General features: G+C 41.6%; 1 protein-coding gene and 1 non-coding gene across 2 annotated transcripts in view; one reads left to right on the top strand and one right to left on the bottom strand.

Annotated features, from left to right (window-relative positions):
• The window catches only part of LOC145396553 (teneurin-m-like), a 1,418,848-nt gene that overhangs the window by 968,216 nt on the left and 425,248 nt on the right, over positions 1-25,384 (top strand). The gene's annotated exons all lie outside the window — the stretch shown is intronic.
• Positions 10,114-10,233, bottom strand: LOC145396669 (5S ribosomal RNA). Its single transcript, XR_013896828.1, has one exon. It is a non-coding gene; the product is annotated as a 5S ribosomal RNA (ribosomal RNA).

Here is a 25,384-nt window from a genome sequence, read left to right as displayed (position 1 = left end):
GTGAGGTTGGATGGTGAGGATATGGAGAATGTGAGTGCATTCAGGTACATGGGTAGTGTGATGAGTAAGGATGGAACTTTGGGGGATGAAGTACATGAAAGGGTACAGCAGGGAAGGAAGGTTGTTGGTACACTGAAAGCAGTGATGTGAAATAGGGAGGTGAGTATGGAAGTTAAGAAGTCACTGCATGATGGTATTGTGATCCCTTCCCTGACGTATGGAAGCAAGGCGTGGACCTTGCTAGAGGGGAACAAGTCAAGAGTGAGAGCAGTGGAAATGAGTTACTTGAGAGGAGCATCTGGAGGGACAGGTTGACGAATGAAGAAGTGAAGGAACGTTGTGGGGTAGATGTGGATGTGGTTGAGAAGATTAGGAGAAATACACTGAGGTGGTTTGGACATGTGGAGAGAATGGAGAATGAAAGACTGACTAAGAGGGTGTATGTAGGTGAGGTGGAGGGAGGGAGAGGGAGGGGTAGACCGAGGATGAGGTGGAGGGATGGAGTTGAGAGGTATATGAGGGAGGGGGGGGTGAGTTGGGGGGAGGGTAGTCAAATGGTGGGTGACAAAGTGACCTGGAGGCGTTTTGTCTGCGGCCACGCTTTGCGGGATTAGGGCGTCGGGCTATAGATAGATAGATAGATAGATAGAGCTTCTAAGCTGCACATTTAACCCTGTCCACTCATACTCTCATGACTCCAACCTTCATCTTTCTATTCACTCACAGCATCCATGTCAGCAGTTACTTCAACAAACACAGAATGAGACTGTGACACACCTATTGTCTGACTAGGCATATATCTCTAACTGGCGTAAAAGTAATCTTGTTTTTAACCCTTTAACCGCGGGTGTCATTCCAGAATGACATTGCAAAAACTGGACCAAACTGCAGGTGTCATTCTCGAATGTTTGTGAATATTTTGAATACCCCGCGTTTTTTCCGTGCGCCAATTGTTTCAAGGGAGAGTAGCTATTAAGTTCTTTCACTCCAGCTGACCCCCACCTCCCTCCTCCTCCCCCTGGGGCCCCACCTCCCACCCCCTGGGCCCCCCACCCCACCCCGGACCAAACACGCATCAGTATCTGTCCAGCTGTGTGAGTGACAACACTGCTGATGTGGAAGTGAAGTGCAGGCAATTACAGTGCCTTTTACCTGCCTCAGTGAACACAGAGTGGGTGTTTATTGTATGTGCAGTGTTCATATATGTTTATAGTATTATTATCAGAATGAGGTTGGCATTTGGTAATGGTGTGTGAGTGAAAAATAGTGATTACAACACCGCTGATATGGCAGTGAAGTGCGGGCAATTACAGTGCCTTTTACCTGCCTCAGTGAACACAGAGTGGGTGTTTATCGTATGTGCAGTGTTCATATATGTTTATAGTATTATTATCAGAATGAGGTTGGCATTTGGTAATGGTGTGTGAGCGAAAAATAGTGATTACAACACCGCTGATGTGGCAGTGAAGTGCGGGTAATTACAGTGCCTTTTACCTGCCTCAGTGAACACAGAGTGGGTGTTTATCATATGTGCAGTGTTCATATATGTTTATAGTATTATTATCAGAATGAGGTTGGCATTTGGTAATGGTGTATGAGTGAAGGTAATGGTGTGTGAGTGAAAAATAGTGATTTTAGATCGCTCACTTCTAATGGCACTGCCCATCCAGTGATAGTCAATGAAATCATGAAACCTACAACATTGCAAAGCCGAAGGTTAGTACTTTCTAATGGTACCTTATTTTTCGCTCTAGATTTATTCTGTGCAGAGTTATAAAGGTATAAAGTTTGTTTACATTTTGGTCGAAACCCCCGCGGGAGAGGACAGTCGGGGCAAAACAGTGCCCACGGTTAAAGGGTTAATGCAACAAAGACTTAGTACATTTTCTCTTTTGACCCATCAGAATATTACAGAGGAGTATCCTCTGGTTTTTAACAGTATCCAACTCTGTCCTGCATCATCTTTGAACACACATGGGGTTTCATTCTCTCAGGTCTTATATTGGAAATATTGTGTCTCGTGTAAAATCTGCTTCCAAGCAATTAGGTGTGCAAAACCAACTCCATGTCATTTTTATCCATACATAATGGTGTGCTTTCAAAGCTAGTATTCCTGTAGATGGCTCCACGATTTGGACAATCACCTTCCCCGCACTGTTTAAAAAGCATATTTTTGTTTGTTAAATATATGCACTGTTGTGTGAAACTGTTAATCATAGTAATGTCCTATACCGTAATATAATTAATAGAAATAGAACACATATATAACATAGCGTGAATTGCTTATATTTATCATAAATGGAAATTAAAATATCATTGATGGCATGTGATGGCAACCCGCCATTTCAGTGGTCCTATATTATTTAATTTCTGCTTCATTTATGCAAGTTAGGTCTTAATACATAGTTTGTTCAGACTGTAAATTATGCCACGTAGGTATCTTGACTCATTCAGTCTCTGTGTGGGCAGAAATTTAATGTTGAGTAAATACTGGGACTCAACATTTTGCTCACTCCATTCATGCATGCGCACGACAAGACAGGCCTGTGTTTAATTTTTTTCACGAGAGATTTGTTTTCAAAACAAACACACGGGGACTAATGCTTAAAATAATACAATTTAGACTACTTGTGGTCTCATTAGGTTAGATGAAGTAAGGTATTGTACAGTAAGCTCGCCCCAAACATGTTGTCACCGAACTCGCTCGCAATTATACGCGGTTAGTGCTAGGATACATATAAGACAACATAAGATTAAAGAACCATTACGAAAACTATAAATTTATGCAAGAGAGGCCTTTGAAAGACCAAATCCTCAAACCTCAGCACAGCGCGCACGGTTTGTTTTGATCATGTGATCATGTGATTTGCTGTACTTCTTTTCCACAGTACCGTATTTGTAAGTTAAGTACAGTACAGTAATCCCTCTAATATCCGAACGCCCAATATCCGAACATCCCCACTAACCGGACATAATCCTCCTGGGATCCAATATTCCCAAAATGGGCCAAAAACCGCAAAAAAATCGAAAAAAATCTGACTTTTTTCCCTCCCATAATTTGAAAATCCCGCCTGGGGCCAAACAGCTGTTACACCATGGTCCCTTCACCCCTTCCTTCCTCCCCCTCCCCCCTCCCCTGTCAGGTTTCCATTTGGTATTTTTCATTACCAAGTGTGGGCCAATTTGGTAATGAAAAATTCGCTTGGTAATGAATTAGAATAATGCATTACCAAATGGATTTTTCACATGTATGAGGATACACAGGATGGAGATGGTGGATTGTTTGCTCTCTCTGATTAATCTGCTACCCTACATAGTGTGAAAATAATCAACATGGTGTTAGTTATAAGGAGAGTGATTACATGTATTTCCACTTGTATATATAATTAGTGAAGAATATATGCTAGCTTTACGAATTTGGTAATGAAAAGTTATATTTGACAATGAAAGTTGAGGAGATTGGTAATGTGGCTGTTGCGATCTGGCAACTCTGTTACCCCACCAACATCAACAGTCACAGCTTAACTCCGATGGAGAGCAGTTACTCATAACAGTGCCAGCCACAGGTGCTTGTTTTTTGTGAATAAACAGTGAATAAACTGCAATACCTTGCCACTAGAACACACGGGAATTTACAGTGTTGTGCAGTGTTAAGAAATTAGAATTTAGAGTGCAGAGGATTAACTGTGGACTGCAAACTGGCGGTTCAAACCAGTCCAAGAGCAAGGGACTTGTAAGTACCCAGAATGTTTAATATTGTATAAACTCACCTCTAAAACCTCATTTTATGGTTCTTTTGCATTTATTTCAGTCTTTTATGTCCCTTTTTGGTGTGATTTGGGTCTTAAATAGGTGCAATGCATGTCCAGAGGGAGTTGTATAGGTGTTTTTCAGAGTTAGGGTCCATAAGTACAAGTCCATAAGCTGGGGCCCAATATCCAGACAGGACCACTATCCGGACCTGCCTATGGCTCTATTGATCCGGATATTGGAGGGGTTACTGTATTTACATTACTGTTCTGGTAAGTTTATGTACAAGTTAAAGTACTATTAAATAACGTTAAAGCAAGAAATAAAGTCTTATAACCAGTTTACCTGATAGGCATCGGAATATTGCCTTTTTTATTTGTTCGTTAAAGATTTGCTGCACCGATTTTCCACAGTACTGAATTTGTAAGTTAAATATTTACTGTGCTGGTATGTAACTTAAAGCACTTAAATAAAGTTAAAGCATTAACCCCTTAACTGCGGGGCATCACTTTCGTGACGCTTGGGAGCAAGGGATCATACCGCGGGGCGTCGCTTTTGTGATTCCGTGTTATTTTGAATTCACCCGGGCTTCCAAGTGGGGGCTTGTATCATCTATCAGTACTGCCATTGTCCAACACTAGTCAGCACTCCTAATCTCATCTGTACTCCCATCCATTGTTGACAATTTAGCCATTTCTCCCCGTTCTTGACTCCCCTCCCTACCCCCCCTCCATTACCCTGTCCTCTCGCCTGCCCGGCCGTGCTACGCTAAGTAAATCTTCCCTGGAATTTTTCACTGATTTCATCCATTGAAATAAGCCCTATGTCCTATTCTTATACCAAATAATATATACAAGAAAGAAATAAGGTAAGTGAGAGTGCCATACACCTGGAATTGGCTAATTATCACCTGACAACACCTCATGTGCACTCGTTCGCTAATTTTCGCTGTTTTTTTCCCCTTGAAATATGCCTTATAATCTATTTTCGTAATAAATATACATGTAAGGAGGGAAGGGAGAAGCCTAAGTGATATTTACATTCACCTGGAACTACCTAATTTATAATGTATTGTCTAGATTTCCTGCCAATCATATCAGTGCTAGACAAAGCTGTTTCAAGATCTAACATTGGTAGCTCTGAATATATATCTCCTAAGTAGGCCTCTAATCTATTTTCGTAATAAATATACATGTAAGGAGGGAAGGGAGAAGCCTAAGTGATATTTACATTCACCTGGAACTACCAAATTTATAATGTATTGTCTAGATTTCCTGCCAATCATATCAGTGCTAGACTTAGCTGTTTCAAGAACCAATATTGGTAACTCTGAATAACCCCTAAGCAGGCCTGCACGCTGGCCCTCCATTATCAGTTTACTCTCATCTTCCGAAGCGAGGGTACGTATGTTTCTTCTTGCTGACTTCAAGGCCTTTTTTCACCCCCATGCAAATGGCCCTGTGACCTTTACCCCCTACTAAACCTCGTGTGGAAAGAGGTAAAGGGCTGACAATTGATAAAAGAGTGACTACGATCTTTCTATTGAGTAAAACAGTGCAAGTGGAATTGTAAATAATGTGTAAATAATGTGTAAACAGCAAGTGAAAGTAATAAATGTAAATATACGTGAACAATGGAAAATAGTTTTATAAGTTATTTCAAGTGACAGTGCACAACACAGTGTAAATAAAATAGAAATGTAAATAACGTAAATAAAATAGAGAACGTAAATAGAAATGTAAATGAGTAGTATTATAAGAATACGAGTATATACCCTAGGAGTAATGAAAGTGAAAGTTTCATTCTAGCATGTCTGAATGCTATGAGTTATGAGAGTGAAGATGAAAGTGACATTCACTCTCAATGCCAGTATACAGGACGAGAAAGTGAATGCTACATATTTTACTGAAAGAAATTGAATCCCTACAGTGACAATAAACTAATACTACTGAAGGAAACTTATGGATAAAGACTGTAGATATATATAAGTGTTATATAGTAATAGAAATATAAAGTGTGAGGGGTTTTATGAATCATAAATGACAGAGTAACAAAAGCGAACTAGTGCCAGTGCGATGATCAGACGCGCTCGTAATTTCCATTGCTTTCACAGTGTTTTTTTTTTTTTTTGAGTATGGATCCCAAACTACTTGAAAATTGTAGAATAGTGTTTATAGTGTTTGTATCTGGCTGTGGTAATCATATTACGGGTTGTCGGGAAGTGTAAAGTGGAGACTTCGTTACCCTACTTCAGAGGTCTCCACAAGTCGTACGGTAACTGACGAAGGCTCAACAATCATTCCAGGAGAAAGCTGCAGTTATGTGCCATAAGCATATGTAATTTTATTATTCTAGGACTAATAACTGATTTTTGGCAAATATTTTTTGAGAGTCTGTCGGAGCCCAAATAACCCCGCAGCACACGCAAGTCATTGGTAAACAAGCCCGCGGTGTAGGGGTTAAATAAAGCCTTGTAACTAGTTAACCTGATTTATATGATTACCCACGATCGGCGGGTTCCGAGACAATTCTCCGTCAAGTCAATTCTCCGTCAGACAATTCCCCGTCAAAACATGGATGATTCCCCATCAGGACAATTCGCACCCTGAACAATTCTCCGTCATTCTATAAATATACTTATTTTGCCTTTGAATTATATTCTAGCATCACCCACAGCTGTCTTCATTAATGACAGTGAATTGGCTTGTTATTGTTGTGATGGCGAATTGACTTGACGACGAATTGTCCCGAAACCAAACGGCATCAGAATGTTGCCTTGTGTTTTCGTATTTATATGTTGATGTCTTGCTGTGCAGTACTGTATTAGTAAGTTATAACTTTAAATAAACCTTCTAACCACTTAAAGTGCTTCATATTGATTACCAATGGCAGATAACAGTAATACGCCACATTAAGGGGTCTTGGGAGCAAAATAAGGAGTAGTTAAAACTTACCTGGTTTCGCGCCGAACGTGCCACGATTGGAACGAAACCCTCGCATCAGGGGCGAGCTTGCTGTACTTGCTTTGGAGGGTCTGAGAGGCAACACGAAACTGTCTTGTCGTGCTTATGCATGAAGGGAGTGAGCAAAATGTTGAATCCCAGTATTTACTCAACATTAAATTTTTGCCCACACAGAGACTGAATGAGTCAAAATACCCACTAGACATAATTTACAGCATGAACAAACTATGTATTAAGAACCTAGCATGCATTAAATGTAACAGAAATTAAATAATATAGGACCACTGAAATGGCAGGTTGCCATCCCATGCCATCAATGATATTTTAATTTCCGTTTATGATAAATATAAATAGCTCACGCTATGTTATGTATACGTGTTCTATTTGTATTATTTAAATTACGGTATATGACATTACTATAATTCACAGTTTCACACAACAGTGTAGATATTTAACAAAGGAAAATAAGCATTTTAAATAGCACGGGGAATGTGTTTGTCCAAATCGTGGAGCCATCTACTAGAATACTAGGCTTTTCAGAAGCACCCCATTGTTGACTTTATACACAGGCTATATTTGTCCCCTTGCAGAGTACAGCTCTTATGTGTGGGGAGGTTCCCTACATGCGACTCTTCTCAGCAAGGTGGAGTCAAAGTCTTTTCGTCTCATTAACTCTCCTCCTCTTACCAGCTTCCTTAACCCGCACACGCCGAGTTATTTTTAACGCAGTCTTCACCTCACTATGGGCAAATTCCCTGAAACCACTGTTTTCAGACCTTAATATCTTGTAAACTATAGCACGTAGAGAAACAAATTAACAACCTTTTTTCTCACCAATTCTTCCTCTTGAGAATGAAAGTACAGCAAGGTCTCTAGGTCATTGCATTGGTGATTAATGATGTGAGAAAGAGAACTGATTTTCTGCACAAGAGCAAGCTGTGTTCATGCATCTGTCCGCAGCTCCGACTATGGCTGAGAGATCAATGTGATAGCTTCTCCACTACTAGATAAACTAGACACTGTTGCATCCAAGGCATGCCTTATGACACTATCATTGAGCCCTTTTCTAATATCCTTCGAAAGAGGCTTGGCAGGCGTAGATGATGCAGTGGGCTACAGGCGCCGTGTACGGAGTCAGACAAATAGGAATCTGAAGACATTGTTATACACTGACAGAAGCTTGGAACAGACTGACTTTCACCTGTGTGCTATGGAGGGACTCCCTCCCCACTCTTTGGTGAAGAGATAGAGTGGCGGCCACTTCAAACTTTGGCTCAAAAACACTTGCGGTCATAGCCTTCCCCTGGTTCCCCCAATCAACCAATTTCATGTCAGTTATAACCGTCACCCGGCGCTTAGGGGTTAAACTCCTGTCTCTTTGCTGCACTTTTGCATCTTATCTTGTTTTTGTTGCTACTTCAGTGGTCACTGCTCCTCTGAACTGTCTGCCTGTAACCCACCACCACTCCGTTGGACACAGACACAGGAGCTACCAAGGAGAGCAGACGTGGGCCGACAGCGCTCCATACTGAGCCATCACGGCCAGTGGCATTACCTAAATTAGTATCTTTATATGAGTCAAGCTCTGTACCAGGTTAGACTAAATGGTTGTTTATTATTAAAAAAAAAAAAAAAGTTTAAACAAGACTTGTTCAAACAGAAAAGAGAACCGAGCAGCGAAAGAATGCGCTCAGTCAGCTGATTGTTTGTGTAGACTACAACTGTCCCAGGGAATGTAAGTACTCTGTGCTTTTAGTATTGCAAAATGGCCACATACTTTAGTAAGGCAAATTGGAAAAGAAAAGGGATAAAGGTAGAAAGCAAGATGATGATTTCTACCAAGAACTGGTTGAAATGGAGACTCACAATAAACTGGTAGAGCGTTCACACAGACTGGAGTTGGCTTTCCAGAATGAAATTGATGAAATGAAGAAGCAGATGCACTTGCAAAAGGAAGAAATAGAAAAACTAGGAAGGGAGGTCAACAAGAAAGACACAACCATATGTGAACTAACAGTGGAATTGAGTACACTTAGGAGGAAAATGAGTGAAATGGCAAGTACAGTAGTCAACCACGAGAGTAATATGGAAGAGTTCAAAAATGATACAGAGACAATTAGGCAAGTAAGCAGTCTGATAGACCAGAGCTGTGATATTGAGGAGAAGATAACACAGGTGAGTGAAGCTGTGCAAAGTTACAAAAATGATGTGGAAACCACGTATGCTGAAATGGTGAAAGTAAAGAAAGACTTAGAAACAAGGGTGGAAGAAAAAAGCATTAAAAATGAAGTGAAAAGAATAATCCAAAACAATCCAAAGTTAGTCAGAGAGTCAGTAGACATCAACAAATCTATAGTAATCACTGGTATAGAAGAGGAAGAAGTAAAAAACAAGATCTCAAGAGACAAAAAGGAGATGGCAAATGTAATGAGTCTATTGAAAGAAGTATCAGAGGAAATCTGCAGTAAAGACATAGAGGAACACAAAAGGTTAGGGAAATACGAGAAAAGCAAGTCTAGACCTCTAAAGGTAACTTTCCAGAGTGTAAACACCGTGGAGGAGATACTAAAAAATGCAAAGAATCTTATGGAAAAAGAGGAGTTAAAAAATGTATGGATAAAAATATGCCTAACACAAGAGGAACTGGAATTACTGAAAGAGAAGAGGGAGGAAGCAAAAACAAAAAATGAGGGAAGATCAGAGGAGGAGAAGAACACTTTTTTTTACAAAGTAATAGGATTGCAGGTACGAAAGTGGTACATAATCAGGAGGGAATAAAAAGGAGGAAGGTAGTAGAACCAAGTCATGACAAGTATATAAACAAGATGATTAAGCTGATGTACTCAAATGTGGATGGAATAGTATCTAAATTATTAGAGATGAATGATTATGTCAGAGAAAATGAATCACATATAATATGCCTAACTGAAACAAAATTAACATCAAGGATATCCAATGACATACTAAACTTAGAGGAATATAATATATGGAGAAGAGATACAAACTTAAAAAAAGGAGGAGGAATTATCATATTAACTAAGAAAAATCCAAAAGTCAATGAAATAAAACTAGATATACCCTCACAAGTAGAACTGATTGCAGTAGAGATCAACACATCTGAAGGGAAAGTTATTGTAGCCAATTTGTACATGCCACCCAGATCAAACACATGGGAAAGAGACGAATATGAGGACCTGGCAGAGAGTACAATTCAAAGTTTAAGAGCATTACTACATAAAGTGGAAGAGAAATCGGAAAGAATTATACTAACTGGAGATTTTAATTCATTGCCAGACGCCATGTATCCCAAACGGGGTGGCCAAGGGCTTAGAGTTAATTGTTTTACAGGGAGGGGCACTAATCCTCCACCAACCCCACTTGACACGTAGGGAGAATGTTATGCCAACAGCATCTGGTGTTTCCCAGGCGGTCACCCATCCAAGTACTAACCAGACCCAACGTTACTTAACTTCGCTGATCGGACGGGAAGCGGTGTACTCAACGTGGTATGGCCGTAATACAAATATAAATTGGAATACTCTAGATATAATAAGCCAAGAAAGCTGTTGGGACCAAAAGCTCCTGGATCTTGTGCAAGAGTTTTTCCTAACGCAACATGTGAGGGAAACCACCAGAAAAAGAGGACTCGATGTACCTTCAGTGCTAGATCTCATATTTACTAGGCAAGAAAATGATACTGACAGTTTAATATATCACCCTCCACTCGGCAAAAGCGACCATGCAGTACTAAATTGCAACTTCAGGATAGCATATGACATAGTTAACAGCAACGTTGGGTCTGGTTAGTACTTGGATGGGTGACCGCCTGGGAACACCAGATGCTGTTGGCATCCCTACATGTCAAGTGGGGTTGGTGGAGGATTAGTGCCCCTCCCTGTAAAACAACTAACTCTAAGCCGTTGGCCACCCCGTTTGGGATACATGGCGTCTGGCAATGAATGAATGAATGAATGAACAGCAATGAAAGTTACAAAAAGGCCTAAACAATAAAAAGGGAAATTATCATGACCTAAAGAAGTATTTCTTAGAAGTTGATTGGGAAAATGATCTTAGAGGACAAGATTTAAATGCTTTATATATAAAATTCTGTGAATTTTATGAAATAGGTACATCCCACAGCACAAAGAAGCAGATAAGAAAATACAGAAATGGTTCAATACAGAATGTAAAAAATCAAAAGAAAGAAGAGATTTGTTGTGGAATAGATACAGAAGACACAATGGTGAAAGGGCATATAATAATTACAGACAGGCAAGAAACGATTATACAAGAATAAGGAGGGAAGCCCAAATACAGTTTGAGGAGGATATCATAAATAAAAGTAGTGATCAACCGAAGCTATTTTACGGCTACATCAGAAGCAAAACCAAAGTAAAAGATATAATACAATCCATTACGGACGAGGGAATCACCTATACACAAAAGAAAGATATTTGTGAGGCACTAAATAAGAATTTCCAATCAGTTTTTACAGAAGAAAAAAATTTTGAGGGGGACTATGTGGAACATACATGTCCACGGATACTTCCAGATATGCAAATATCAGAAAAAGAGATACCGGAGGAGTTAAGTAAATTAGACAGAGGAAAAGCAAATGGTCCTGATGAAATTTCATGTTGGGTGCTACGAGAATGTGCAAAGGAGTTAAGTAAACCATTATTTTTAATTTTCATGAAATCCTTGAGTCAAGGTAAACTACCTGATATTTGGAAGAAAGCAAATATTGTCCCCTTATTCAAGAAAGGGAATAGACAAAATCCACTCAACAACCAACCAGTATCACTGACCAGTGTTGTAAGCAAGGTATTAGAAAAGCTTATAAGAAAAGCTTGGATAAATCATCTAGAAGAACACAATATGATAACAGAAAGATGATGCAAAAATACAAAGGAGAATTACTAACACAGACTCTTGTAAAGAGCTAGAAGAAGAATTAAATAAACTTCATGAATGGAGTAGTACATGGCAAATAGAATTCAATGTGGACAAGTGTCATGTAATCAAGTTTGGTAAAAGTGGAAAAAGACCTGATTGGGATTATACGTTAGGAAATAAAACCCTACACACATCAGAAAGAGAGAAGGACCTAGGTGTGATTATCAATAACAAACTATCTCTGGCCGACCACATCAGTGAGAAGGTATGGAACAGGTATGCACTGCTTGCAAGTATGAGAATAGCATTCACATACATAAATGAAGACATGCTAAGAAGGATAACATCATCATTCATCAGACCAACCCTGGAGTATGCATCAGTAGTCTGGAGTCCTCATCTCAAAAAACACATAGACAAGATTGAAAAAGTTCAAAGGGCTGCTACAAGATGGATACCAAGCTTAAGGGATCTAAGCTACAAAGAAAGACTAAATAAACTGAATCTACCAACACTACAGGAGAGAAGGAAAAGAGGTGACATGATAATGCTATATAAATGCATATCAGGAAAGGAGAAAATAGACATAAATGATTACTTAACATATGGGGAAGCATCAGCAAGAGGACACTGCAAAAAACTGCATAAGAAGAGAGGTGATAAAGACGTAAGGAAATTCAGTTTCCCAGACAGAGCAATTGATCAGTGGAATGCACTACCGAATGAAGTAGTTTATGCCAAAATAATTCACAAATTTAAGGATATGTACGATAAATATGGTTTAGGACACAGGATAGTACGAGCTTGACTCGTTCCTGTAAAGATACAATTAGGTAAGAACAATTAGGTAAGAACAGCACTCATCTAGCAGCGAATTCTCATCCCATTTCTGTTCATTTCTTTAACCCGCCCCATACCGACGTTTTCTGGGCAGTGGTACGCCCCAGTCCTGACAGTTTTGGACCTTTTTTTTTTTTTTTTTTTTTTTTTGCTCAAACATCCGCTTTTGGTGAGATACATCGAAAATTCATAGAGAAATAGCTCACCTGAGGTTTAAAATACTCGATCCAGGTAGGAGTACCTCCTTACCTTACAGGGTTGTCTATCAGGCTTGCTGCAAAGAACACGAGTTCTGTGGGAAGATAACTATTCTACACCACTCATAAACGGTATTTATTTATTTATTTGGTACGAATTTATATCTAGTACGAGAGTACAGTATATTGGTTTTCAAACGGTAATATAGGCATTATAAGCATTGTTTCACTCACTAACTCATCACCATTCCTGACCTTTTTTTGCCACATTACCTGATCATCATTTCTGACTGTTTCTTCCTCAAATGTTTGTCCTCCACATTGTCATCGATTGGGGAATCACTCTGGCCCTGAATTTCGTACCGTGGCATGACATGGCTTTACTGGCCAGGTCACTGATAACAGGTGAATTGCTGAGAAAAGGTCATGCAGGGAGGGGGAGGAGGTCATGCTGGGTAAGGCATTGTCCCTGCCTGGCATCTTGTAGAGGAAGGTGTCCCGTGTATACGTGCCAAAAATCAATCGCGAAAATTGAAAATTGTGCAAATTAGGGACCTTGTAATGTCCTTGCAATGTTGCCACGTTAATTTACGTCTCCGGGATATGAGAGCACGTCATGTGAGGACTTGAATTCACGTCTCCGGGACGGGGCGGGTTAATGCAAGAGTTAACCATTACTCCCAGCATTTTATGTATGTAACAGGTCAGCTGTGGAACTGTCTCCTTCTGTCTGTATTTTTGGCTGCCTATGACTGCCAGTCCTTCTAACGCAATGTGTCCAGGCATCTCGAAATGAACTGATCTGGACTTTGGCTCTCTGTTATTTTGATTGTATTTTTTCTCGGATAGAACATTCTTGTGGGTTTCTGGCCATTGTTTCCTTCTTTCTTGCATAGAAAAATAATAGTTAGTGTAATTCCTTACCTAACATGCTTACAACAGTGGAGTTAACCCAAGGCGTCCCGTTGACGTATGGATACGTCACCATGTTTTGTCACAGTGACACCCAGTGACGTATCCATACGTTTTGCAATTGCGAGGTCGAACATTTGCACATTTTTCAAGCTTCGTGGTTGATTTTTGGTAGGCATATGTGGAAGACGTTCCTCTACCCACCGTCAGGTAGGGATATTGCTTTGCCATGCCAACCCCCCCCCCCTGCATGCCATTTTTTCGGCAACTCATCTGTTACCAGTGACCTGTCCAGTAAAGACATGTCCCATCACGGTCTCTTCAGTGATGAAATTCAAGGCGAAAGTTATTCCTGAGGTGGAGGACAAAGGAAGAAACAAGCCAGAGGAAGAAGCAAGCAGAAGTGATGAGGCGGTAACATCATAAAGGAAGGCGAGGTATATTGATGTGTTTGGTGAGTGAAATAACACTTATATCACCTATATTCCATCCATCCATCCATTGCCAGACGCCATGTATCCCACACGGGGTGGCCAAGGGCTTAGAGTTAATTGTTTTACAGGGAGGGGCACTAATCCTCCACCAAACCAATATACGCTTTTACTGCATATAAATTCGTACCAAGTAAATAAATATCTTTTATGAGTGGTTTGGAATAATTACTCCTCCCATAGAAAACATTTTCTCTGGAGCAGGACCCACAGAAGACAGTACCAGGTATTCAGAAGGACACCTGTAAAATGCAATTATAAGCTCAGCTGAGCACATTTATGGGCATTTTTCAATGTTTCTCACAAAGAGCAGAGGTTTTAGCCAAAAAAAAAACTTAGAAAATCTGCTGGGCTTGGGGGGGGGGGGGTCAGTGGTGAAAAATCAGTTGGGACGCAGCAGGTTAATCACTTAGGACCACTTTTCACTTTACATGCTTTTATTTGCTACTAAATGGTCAAGGTGTGCAGTGAGGGATAAGAACTAAAACAAATTATTCTAGGATTTTTAAAACTGTGCAGTGGTATGAAGAGAAATGAAAAAGTATCATTGCTCTGAGGTAGTTAAGGACGGAAGAGATGAGTTAGCTAAGCTGTGCATGTCGAGACATAAGGCAGAATGTGTATAAGTTTGATGGAAGTATACATACAGCGTACTCTGGAATCTCACATCTGATAATTAATAGGGATCCAGAACTAGCCATGAGATGTTATTTCATGAGGTAAGTTAGAATCAAAAGAATGGGTAGTATTCTAATAGGTACTGGGACCATGAGACATGAGATTTAACATTTAACCTATAATCACAGAGTGGGGTAGCACTTCATAAGTAGGAATGGCTCAGGTTCAAAATGGCATCCTGTACTATAGGGTATAGGAGCATTTGTGCGAAAACAGTTGCAAAGTCCAGTTCTAAGCTTATGAACCAAAAGACCATTGCTCTTCAAAACTACCTGCAAAATCTTGCTAACCTTCATAGGAGTCACAAAATTGAACTGTAAAAATATTTTGTTCTTTTTCTTTCTTTCTTCTTGATCAGTCATTACTCCAAAACAAAAGAACGTACGTGAGCATGCCATATACCAAAACGCTGCTTGTCAAGTATAGATGTTTCTTTTCATGTTTAAAAAAGCATTCAGGCTACAGTTCGTGAGTTATGGCCTGAAAACCACATCGCGGTCACCCGTACGTACTGTACGCCATTTTGTGCAATATTGGTTAGCTACAGCTCGCTTACAGTTAAAGAACGTACCAAAACACTTCTTTTCACCCTCATTTTAGTCGTTCAGTCTGCTATGCATGTAACAGTCCAAATCTAACACTTGCTTTATGCAGTTATGCTCACACAAAAAGATCATAAACTTGAAAACAAATATTTTCTTCTAAAATGGTTGTTAAGTAGGAATGGCAAAAGTGCATGGATAAGAGATGAAAGAAGCACAAAAACAAGAGAGCATTCAGGATGAGAGGACATTTGGAGACCAATACTGATTACTACATTCCACACCAAGACTCAGTGCTTTGAGGTCACTTGCCCATACAACATTCAGACACAACAAAGAAACCACCACCACAGTGTACAGACAATACATACGTTCAGTGATGAATTATGCAAGCCCTGCCTGGGCTTCTAACCTGAGCAAAACACACTACAACACTCTACAGACCATACAGAACAAGGACCTAAAAATAATCACAGGCTTCACAGCTACTACACCCACAGACCACCTACATCAAGAAACCAAAGTCCTCAAAGTCAAGGATTACCTAGACATGAGAGGCACCCAGTTTCTTGCTGCAGCCTCCACAAACCCACAACATCCACTACAGTACAAGGCAGCACATCCACCCACACCAAGGAACATCAAAACAACACCCAGCACACGATACCATACACAAATACTGTCATCTCTCTCCCCTCGCCCACCTCAGACCAGCTTCCAGAAGCATATCCACACTCAGATCATTAGCCGCTCCATTCAGTCACTTAAAGACAACACACAGCTGCATGCACGGCCTCCTGACGTCCACCCTTCTGAATCCCATCTTCCTCGTGAGGACAGGGTCCACCTGGCCAGGCTGAGATGTGGGCACCATCCAGCCCTCTTAAGCTACCAGAAGAAGCTGGATGACTCCGTCACTGATGCCTGTCCAGGATGCAACACAGCACCGCATGCTATTAAGCACATTCTGTTGGGTAGAAAGATAGCTGTGATTATATCGGCATATGCTCCACAGGCAGGATTGGATGAAGCAGAGAAAGATAGATTTTGGGATGATTTAATGTGTGTAGTGGGTGGTATGCGGGATGATGAGATAGTGATTTTGGGAGGGGACTTAAATGGTCATGTAGGTGAAGCAGCACAAGGTTATGAAGGAGTGCATGGGGGATGTGCATATGATATAAGGAATGCAGAAGGGGAAAGGATACTCGAGTTTGGGGAGGCAACGGACATGATTGTGTGCAACACATATTTTAGGAAAAGAGACAGTAGGTTAATTACATATGAGTCTAGGGGAAATAGCAGTCAGATAGATTATTTTCTGGTTAGGAGGGCCGATAGAAGGTTAGTGAGGGATGTTAAAGTTATAGGAAGTGAGGAGTGTGTGCAGCAGCACAAACTATTGATTTGTGATAGGGTGCTTAAAGAACAAGTGATGAAAAAGAGGACTTATGTACCTAGGAGGAAAATATGGAAGCTGAAAAACCAAGTAGTAAGGGATGCCATCTATAGCGAGTTGAGGAGAGTGGTGGCTGAACAGGGAGCTGTAGACAGAGGCGTTAATGAACAGTACAGAGCCCTCAAGAACAATTTCTTGAGAGTTACTGATGAAACATGCGGCTGGACAAGAGGACCACCAAGACATAAAGTAACTTGGTGGTGGGATGAGGGTGTAGAAGCTGCAATTAAGGAGAAAAGAAGGCTTTTCCGGGAATGGAAGAAGGGTGGTAGCAAAGAGGAATATTTGGCTGCCAAGCGTAGGGCTAGGAGAGAGGTATACAGGGCAAAGTCTGAGTCACAGAGACTTTTACTTGATAACCTAAATCATGGGGAAAGGAAAAATATGATATTTAGGGTGGCAGGTCAGGTGAAGAGGGATAATCGGGATATTATAGGTGAGCAGTGTGTGAAGAATGATGAATGAAGGGTAATGGTGAACAGTGAGGATATTAAAGATGCATGGAGAGAGCATTATAACCGGTTGTTGAATGAGGAGTTTGATTGGGACAGGGAAGGTGTGGAGCTAGCAGATCCAGTGTCTGGCCTTTGGCCTTTGATTGATGCTGCTACTGTGAGTGAGGCAATAGGCAGGATGAGGGTGGGGAAGGCAGCAGGTGTGTCTGGGTTGACTGCCGAAATGTTGAAGACCTCAGGTGATATAGGGGTGAGGTTAGTCACTGACCTGGTAAATAGGATTATTAATTAAGGCCTGAGGCGATATAGGGGTGAGGTTAGTCACTGACCTGATAAATAGGATTATTTATGAGTGTGTTGTCCCAGATGATTGGCTGAAGAGTGTAATTGTAAATATGTATAAAGGGAAGGGTGATGCCCTGGAAAGAGGAAGTTATAGAGGTATAAAGCTTTTAGATCAGATAATGAAGGTAATGGAGAGAGTTTTAGAAGGTATGATTAGAGTAAGAGTGAATATTGATGAGATGCAGTTTGGGTTTATGCCAGGTAGGGAGACCACTGATGCTATATTCATTGTTCGACAGCTTCAGGAAAAATATACTGTATTGGTAGGAGAAGGGATCTGTATTTTGTTTTTGATGTTTTGGAAAACGCCTTTGACAGAGTCCCTAGAGAGGTGGTGAAGTGGGCAATGAGAAAGCTTGGCTTGGAGGAGAGGCTGGTTAGGGTGGTTATGGCCATGTATGTGGGTGCTCACACCCAGGTAAGAGTGAATGGAGATTTGAGTGATGAGTTTTCTGTGAATGTTGGTGTGCGTCAGGGGTCAGTCTTGAGTCCCATGTTGTTTATCATGGTACTTGAAGCCCTTTCACGTGACTTTAGAAACGGACTCCCGTGGGAGTTGTTGTATGCTGATGATTTGGTGTTGATTGCAGAGAACGAAAGGGAGGCGGAGGAAAGGTTTAGGAAGTGGAGAGATGGTACGGGGCACAAGGGCTTAAAGGTAAATGCAGATAAAAGAAAAGTGATGATATCTAGGGTTGGTGGTGGGACTGTCAAAGACGAGGGAGAGTGGCCATGTGCAGTTTGCCACAAGGGCGTGGGAAATAATTCCATCTTGTGCGGTGTTTATGATAAATGGGTGCATAAGAGATGTAGTGGAATCAGAGGGAGACTGCGAGATAATACTGATTTTATGTGTGGGCGTGTTGGGGTGAGTAGGTGAAGATTATCAGACATGAAAGGATTGAACATGCTGGTGAATCTCTTGAGTGTGTGGAAGAGTTTTGTTATTTGGGAGACATGTTGTGTGCTGGAAGTGGGGCTGGAGCTAGCTCTGTGGCTAGGGTGAGAAGTGGTTGGAAGAAGTTCAGGGAGCTCTTGCCTCTCCTGACATTGAGAGGACTCTCCCTACGTGCTAAGGGATCTTTGTGTGCAGCATGTGTTAGGAGTGTAATGCCGTATGGTAGTGAGACCTGGGCAGTGAAGGAGGAAGATATTCGCTGGCTCAGATGTACAGAAATGACAATGATTAGGTGGATGTGCAGTGCGTCCCTGCGTCCAAGGCCTGGAGGGGCTGGGTTTACGATGGAAGAGTTGAGAGGTAGGATGAGACTGGAGTGTATTGGTGTTGTGATGAGGAGAGGTAGATTGAGATGGTTTGGACGTGTGAAGAGGATGGGGGATGATAATTGGGTGAGGAAGGTGAGAAGTGTTAATATTGGGGGTGGAGTTATGAGGGGTAGACCGAGAAAGACATGGGACAAGGTCATTAAGTGTGATCTCAGGGTTAATTGACTGAACAGGGAGGCTGCAATGGATCGTGCAGTGTGGAGAGCCACCATTAGCTGACCAAGGCCGATGCATGCAAGCATGTTGGGGCCTTTAAAAACGATAACGAAAACGAAATTATGGAAGACTGCATTGCACACAATCACCTATGCCAACAACACAACATACACTCTTTGAGAGCTCTGTGGGAAAGCCCTGTCTCAGCCATGGCCTTCCTAAGGGACTCGGGGCTGTTCGGCCAGACTGCCTAGGGAACAACTACTACTACTACCACTACTACATTCCACACTTTAGCCACAAACTTGTAACTGGTGGAATGTAGTAATGGGTATAGGTCTTCAAATCTCCTCCCATCTTGAATGCTCTCTTGTTTCTGTGCTTTTCAACTCTTATCTGTGCACTTTTGCCGTTGCTATTTCTTAACAATCAATTTAAAAGAAAATTTCTTTTTCTAGTTAATAGATAAACTGATGGAAAAGCAGTGCTTCCTCGTCATAAATGGGTTTATCCATCCCCCCACCTCCACCACCCTCCCCAATAACTGCAAATAAACCATTTCTGACCAGATGGAGGAGTAAAAATATACAGTGGAGTCTCCTAATTCGCAATTAGAGACTGGTACCCACCCGTGGATTATGAATTCCACAGTTTACAAGGTTAAGAACCAATGGGAAAAAAGGATATTTCGTCTGGACCCTTGTGGAACCCCCCTACAGCACCCTACCTACACCTAACTAACTGTACTCCCTGACCAAATGAGCAAATTTTTCTCCTTTCTCCACTCGACGAATAACGTCCAAACGCTGCCAATGACTGAGAGGAGCCTTCTTCTTGGACCTCAGCTGGGTCAAATGTTGCCTTGGGGGGTTGTGGCCGTCCATAACAGAGCTAAGGGAGAGGTAACCTTGATAAAGAAAGAAAGGCCAGGTAGCACTCACAACTCACGGGGGGAATACACGTGGTTGGTGGTTGGCAAGACAGGAGGTAAACAAAACATGGTGGCTGTAGTGTGCACACATGCCACCAGGGCTGAACTGTGATTGGCTGCTGGGTCTAGGTTGCCTGTGGCTAGCTAGCAGCTGCAGAATACATAATGGGTGCCCGGATATTATAAATCTCCTCAGAAATGAGCCACTTAGAAACCTAGGAACCACGTTAAGAACCACGTTTTTCAAGTTTTTCCCACGGAATAGGGAGTGGTTGGGCAAAGTACTGCAGATTACAGATCTGCAACTCACAGATACGCGAATTAGGTGACTCCACTGTATATCAAGATACGGAGGCTGGCACTAGAGTAGGTCAATGAATACAAGTTGGTTCATGCCCGTAACCACCTTGAGGCAGATGAGGCAGCTGCCTTGTCTGGCATTTCCTCTCCCCCTCCTATCCTTTAGCAGCCTGCTCAATCCACCCCCACCCCAAAGTCCAGGGGCTTGTTCTGATCCCTTTCATAACTCTAAATTGATCCCTGTCATCCTCAACCAGCAGTGCTTGTGGGTGAGTCATCGGGAGTGGATCAGTCCAACTCTGAACATGACTAAATAGTATAGGCTACTACAGCCTACTGCAATAGGAGCCCCCACAAACTTCTGAAAGTTGCCAGTGTTTGCTGGGTCACTAAATAGTGTGTGGTCACCACCTGCTCAGAGCTAGTGTACCTTCCTTTAAAAAAATTCCTGTTGGGATTATTACTCATGCATAGAGCATTGTACCAGTTTCAACATTTTTGAAATTTTCCGAGTTACTTAATTTAAATCAGTTCAGATTCACCTGCAGTTACATTATTTGGTGCTAGGGCTAAAAAAAATTTCTGGGGAGCATGCCCCCGGACCCCGCTAGTAGGGCTGTGTTTGCCTCATCTGTTTTCAAGTCTTGGTTACGGCCCTGTGGTTACCATGATACCGTAATGGCAAGGCTGCCATGCCCTGCTACCAAACTCAAAATGTTTTGTGTGTTTCACAGTCACTTATGATGTGCCTAAAGAGACATTAATGATGGAGATAAGCTTTTGATTTAATTACATTAATGATTTAGAATAAACTGAAGAGCTGATAGATGTACAGTGTGTCAAAGTAAACTTGGCAAAAATAGTGTGAAATGTGCTTGAGTTATGTCATATTCACAAGTACAGAAACTGGTGGTTAGGATTGGTTAATTATGAGGATTTCATATTCATACAGACAATAATTGATGCTTGAAAATGGTGGCTCACCAATTATGAGAAATATACAAAAAATGGTCATCTGATTCTCAACCATGAGTAGCAGGAAGCAGTGTAAACATTGCTGATCAAGGCCGTCCAGTCTCTTCAGAGGTAATATTTAGGTACTAGGCAAAAAAGTTATGACATTAATGTCTATTTGTTACTTTCTTTTAAATGGTAAGTTTAAGTTAAATATTGTTTATCCATTCATCCGTCCATTATCCAATCCTATGCCGCCCCATGAGGAGCATAGGAGCCCGAGGCTAGGCAAGTTGGTCCTGACATTTAAGATGAGAGTGACCAGCCTCATTCATCCCTGAGTGGCATTACATGAGCAATAAACCCCAACCATCTCTTGGATATAAACCTACACAGGCTCAGTCGGATTGAAGTACCATAGTTACCCACTAAACCACCAGTTGCCATAATTTGGTTATGTGGTTACCACCAAGCAGAGCATAGGAGCCCAAGGCTAGGCAAGTTGGTCCTGACATTTAAGATGAGAGCAACCAGCCTCACTCATCCCTGAGAGGCATTACATGAGCAGTAAACCCCAGCCACCTCTTGGATATAAACCTACACAAGCTCAATCCGATTGGAGCGCCATAATTACCCACTGAACCACCAGGTGCCATAATTTGGTTATATGGTTACCACCAAATATAGTACAGTAAATGGTTTCCTGGTGAAGAGGAAATCATTTGGCTTGTCACTCAGTGTAGAGTCACCCATAGCCAGAAGGAAAAGGAAAGAGTGAAGGGTGCCATGATTTGGTTATATGGTTTCCACCAAACATAGTACAGTAAATGGTTTCCTGGTGAACAGGAAATCATTTGGCTTGTCACTCAGTGTAGAGTCACCCATAGGCAGAAGGAAAAGGAAAGAGTGAAGGAAAGAAAGAAGAAGAGGGAGTGTAAAGTCACCTGTAGGCAAAAGGAAGAGGAAAGAAAGAAGGAAAGAAAGACAGAAGAGGAAGGAAGGAAGAGAGGAAAGGGCAGACACCCAAAGAAGCACTACATCGAGTGTGTGGATGGTCAGCGCCCCCCACCTACCACTTATTTTGTTTATAATGTAAAATATTTGTAAGGGAGTAGACTGTAGTACTAAAGGGGATGGTACTCCTGAGGTGGATGGCAAGCTGGTGTCAGGGAGAGCTGGAGCTCCTGTTTCCACCAGCCCTCAGGACCTGTTCCTGCCCGTCTCCCTTTGCAGAACATTTTCAGTGTTTTTATTAACACAGAGAGAGTAGGCCAGCATGCCCTCATAATACCTCTACCTCCAGCTGTGTACATCACACTACATGCACATTAGGTATCATACCTTCTATTTCCATCCCGCCTTAGCAATGGCCATTGCATTATTATAAGCAAATTCGGTGCTATCTCAGATTGCCACCATCGGCAGGGTAGGCCTGGGGACACAGGGTCCTCCTGGTCTCAGCCAAGCAACTGTGCGAACAGTGGTTGTTGCAAACACCGTTCATGCTCGTCAGCGGAGAAGTGCAGGTTCGATCTTATATTTCATTAATATCAGTGGGCTTAGTACCAGTCTGAATTCTGTTCACTTTTTCTTCCAGTCTGTATTCCCTCTAGCCCTGTTCATCACAGAAACTCAAATATCTCCCTCTGCTTATAATCTCCGTTTTGTTTTCCTGGTTACCATCTCTTTACAAACTTCCATAACAAGGGGACACCAGTTATTATATCAAATCTGAAATTGCAGTTGACACTGTATTGAACTTTATTTCAGCTAACCTTGATTATTCATTATATAAACTAAAATACCCAAATATTACCAAATACAGTATATTTGTATAGTTTATCACTCCCCCAATGCATTTTCAGAATCCAATGTATTTGATTCCATATCCATACAGTTTACCAACCTTAACCTCACCTGTAGCACTGAAATTACCATGTTGGGTGATTTTAATGTTCGTAATGTAGAATGGTTATTGCATTCTGCCAGGACCGATGATACTGGTTGAGAATGCGAGCTGTTTGCAGAATCATTTAATCTCATGCAATTGGTAAAACAACCAACCAGAATACCAGATATTCCTGACCATAATGTCTGTCTCTTGGACCTGTTCCAGACAAATTAGCCAGATTAATACAGGATAGAAGTCACCACTTGGATCCTCCGACCACAATCTCATCAAAGCCTCATTAGTCAGTTACCTCAAACCTCCCCATTCCGAACCTGTCAGTGTGACCAGATGGAACTTTGTTAAGGCAGACTGGGATGGATTTAGAAATTATCTTGCTGTCATTCCATGGCAGTCTTTCTTCTCTGATGACATCATTTCTACCTAGTCCCACATTAATGACAAAACTGTACATGCTGGTATGGAATTGTTCATATCAGTCAACAGTTTGCTAAAATATCAGATGCCCCAAAATGGATTGACAGCAAATTTGCTAGAGCAACAACCCAAAAGTCCTTAGCATATAACTTTTACTTAAAATCATAAACATCTGAATTGCTCATTCATTTTAGAATTGCTAGAACTCATGCAAAAAAAAAAAGTGATAAATCTCACTAAATCAAACTTTCTTCACAACCAAGCATCCAAACTGTTAAATAATCCTAATGACAATTAAGTACTTGGGTAGTGTGATGAGTAAGGATGGAGGTTTGGAAGGTGAAGTGCTTGAAAGGGTACAGCAGGGAAGAAAGGTTGCTGGTTCTTTGAAAGCAGTGATAAGAAACAGGGAAGTGAGCATGGAAGTGAAAAAGTTATTACATGACAGTATTGTGATACCAGCTCTAATGTATGGAAGTGAAGCTTGGACGTTGTCGGAAAGACACAAGTCAAGAGTGAGAGCAGTGGAAATGAGTTATTTAAGAGGAGCCTGTGGAGTCACATGGAGAGACAGGCTGACGAATGAGGATATAAAGGAGTGTTGTGGTGTGGATGTGGATGTGATAGGAAACGTTATGAGGAACACACTGAGGTGGTTTGGCCATGTGGAGAGGATGGAGGGTGAAAGACTGATGAAGAGAGTGTATGTGAGTGAGATGGAGGGGGGAAGAGGGAGGGGGAGGCCAAGGATGAGATGGAGGGATGGGGTGGAGAGGTATATGAGAGAGAGGGGTTTGAGTTGGGAGCAGGGCAGTGAAATGGCGGGGAACAGGGCGACGTGGAGGCGTTTTGTTTGTGGCCACCCCAGATGGGATTGAGGCATCTGGCATTAGATAGATAGATAGATAGACAATTGAGTATTCTGGTCAACTCTCAGTTCTTTCGGTAATAACTTTAACAAGTCATCGCCCAGTCCCCCACTAAAATCTTCAGATGTTAACACTATAAATGACCCGCATGGAAAAGTGAACATCCTTGCCAGTACAGTACATCCCCCTAGGACGCGACATCCTAGTACAGTAATCCCTCCACTATCCGACGTAATAGAGCCAAAGGTATGTCCGGAAAGTGGGTCCGTCCAGAGAGTGGGGCCCCTGCCTGCTGGACTGGTACTTAAGGACCCTAACCCAGCCTAATTTTGAAAGCCACCTAAATAACTCCCTACTGGACATGCATAGCACCTATTTAAACCTGTTTAAGACCCTATTCACACCAATAATGGACATACAGCATGAGATAAATGAAAAGGAACCAGAGAATGAGGAATTAGACGTGGTTATGGAAAATATTTAAAAGTGTACAGTGTGCGAACAAGAAGCCTCGGACAAGGACTGACCAAAAGATTACAACCAAGGACCGGACAATGTACATGGTACGGATTGCAACTTGGAATGTAAGGGGTGCAAATGATGAGGTGAAAGAGAGAGAGATTGTCCAGGTGCTTGGGGGTGCGAAAGTGGATGTATGTGGAGTAACTGAAACTAAATGGAGAGGAGAGAGTGTGAGAGAATGGGAGTATGGATGAGGTATATGTGCAGGAGTAGGTGAGAATGAGAGGGCAAAAGAAGGAGTGTGTATTGTTGTGAGTAAAAGATGGAAGAAGAACATAAGAGAGTATGGATCAGTTGGGTCAAGAATTGTGTGGGTAAGATTGAAAGTTGGAATACAAATGTGGGCGATTGTGTGCGTGTATGTGCCAAAGCAAGATTGTGCAAGCAGAGTGACAGAAGAGTTCTGGACAGATGTGGAAATGTGCATGGAAAAATTTGGAAGGAATGAGAGAGTGTTTTTGATCAGTGATATGAAAGGTAAAGTAGGGAATGTGAAGGTGGATGGAATAGT

Source organism: Coenobita brevimanus, chromosome 38, assembly GCF_032717465.1.
Source record: "Coenobita brevimanus isolate Jiangsu-jjx chromosome 38, ASM3271746v2, whole genome shotgun sequence".
Taxonomy (NCBI): Eukaryota; Metazoa; Arthropoda; class Malacostraca; order Decapoda; family Coenobitidae; genus Coenobita; species Coenobita brevimanus.
The sequence above is the reverse complement of the archived record's forward strand: the minus strand, read 5'-3'. Positions and strand labels throughout refer to the sequence as shown.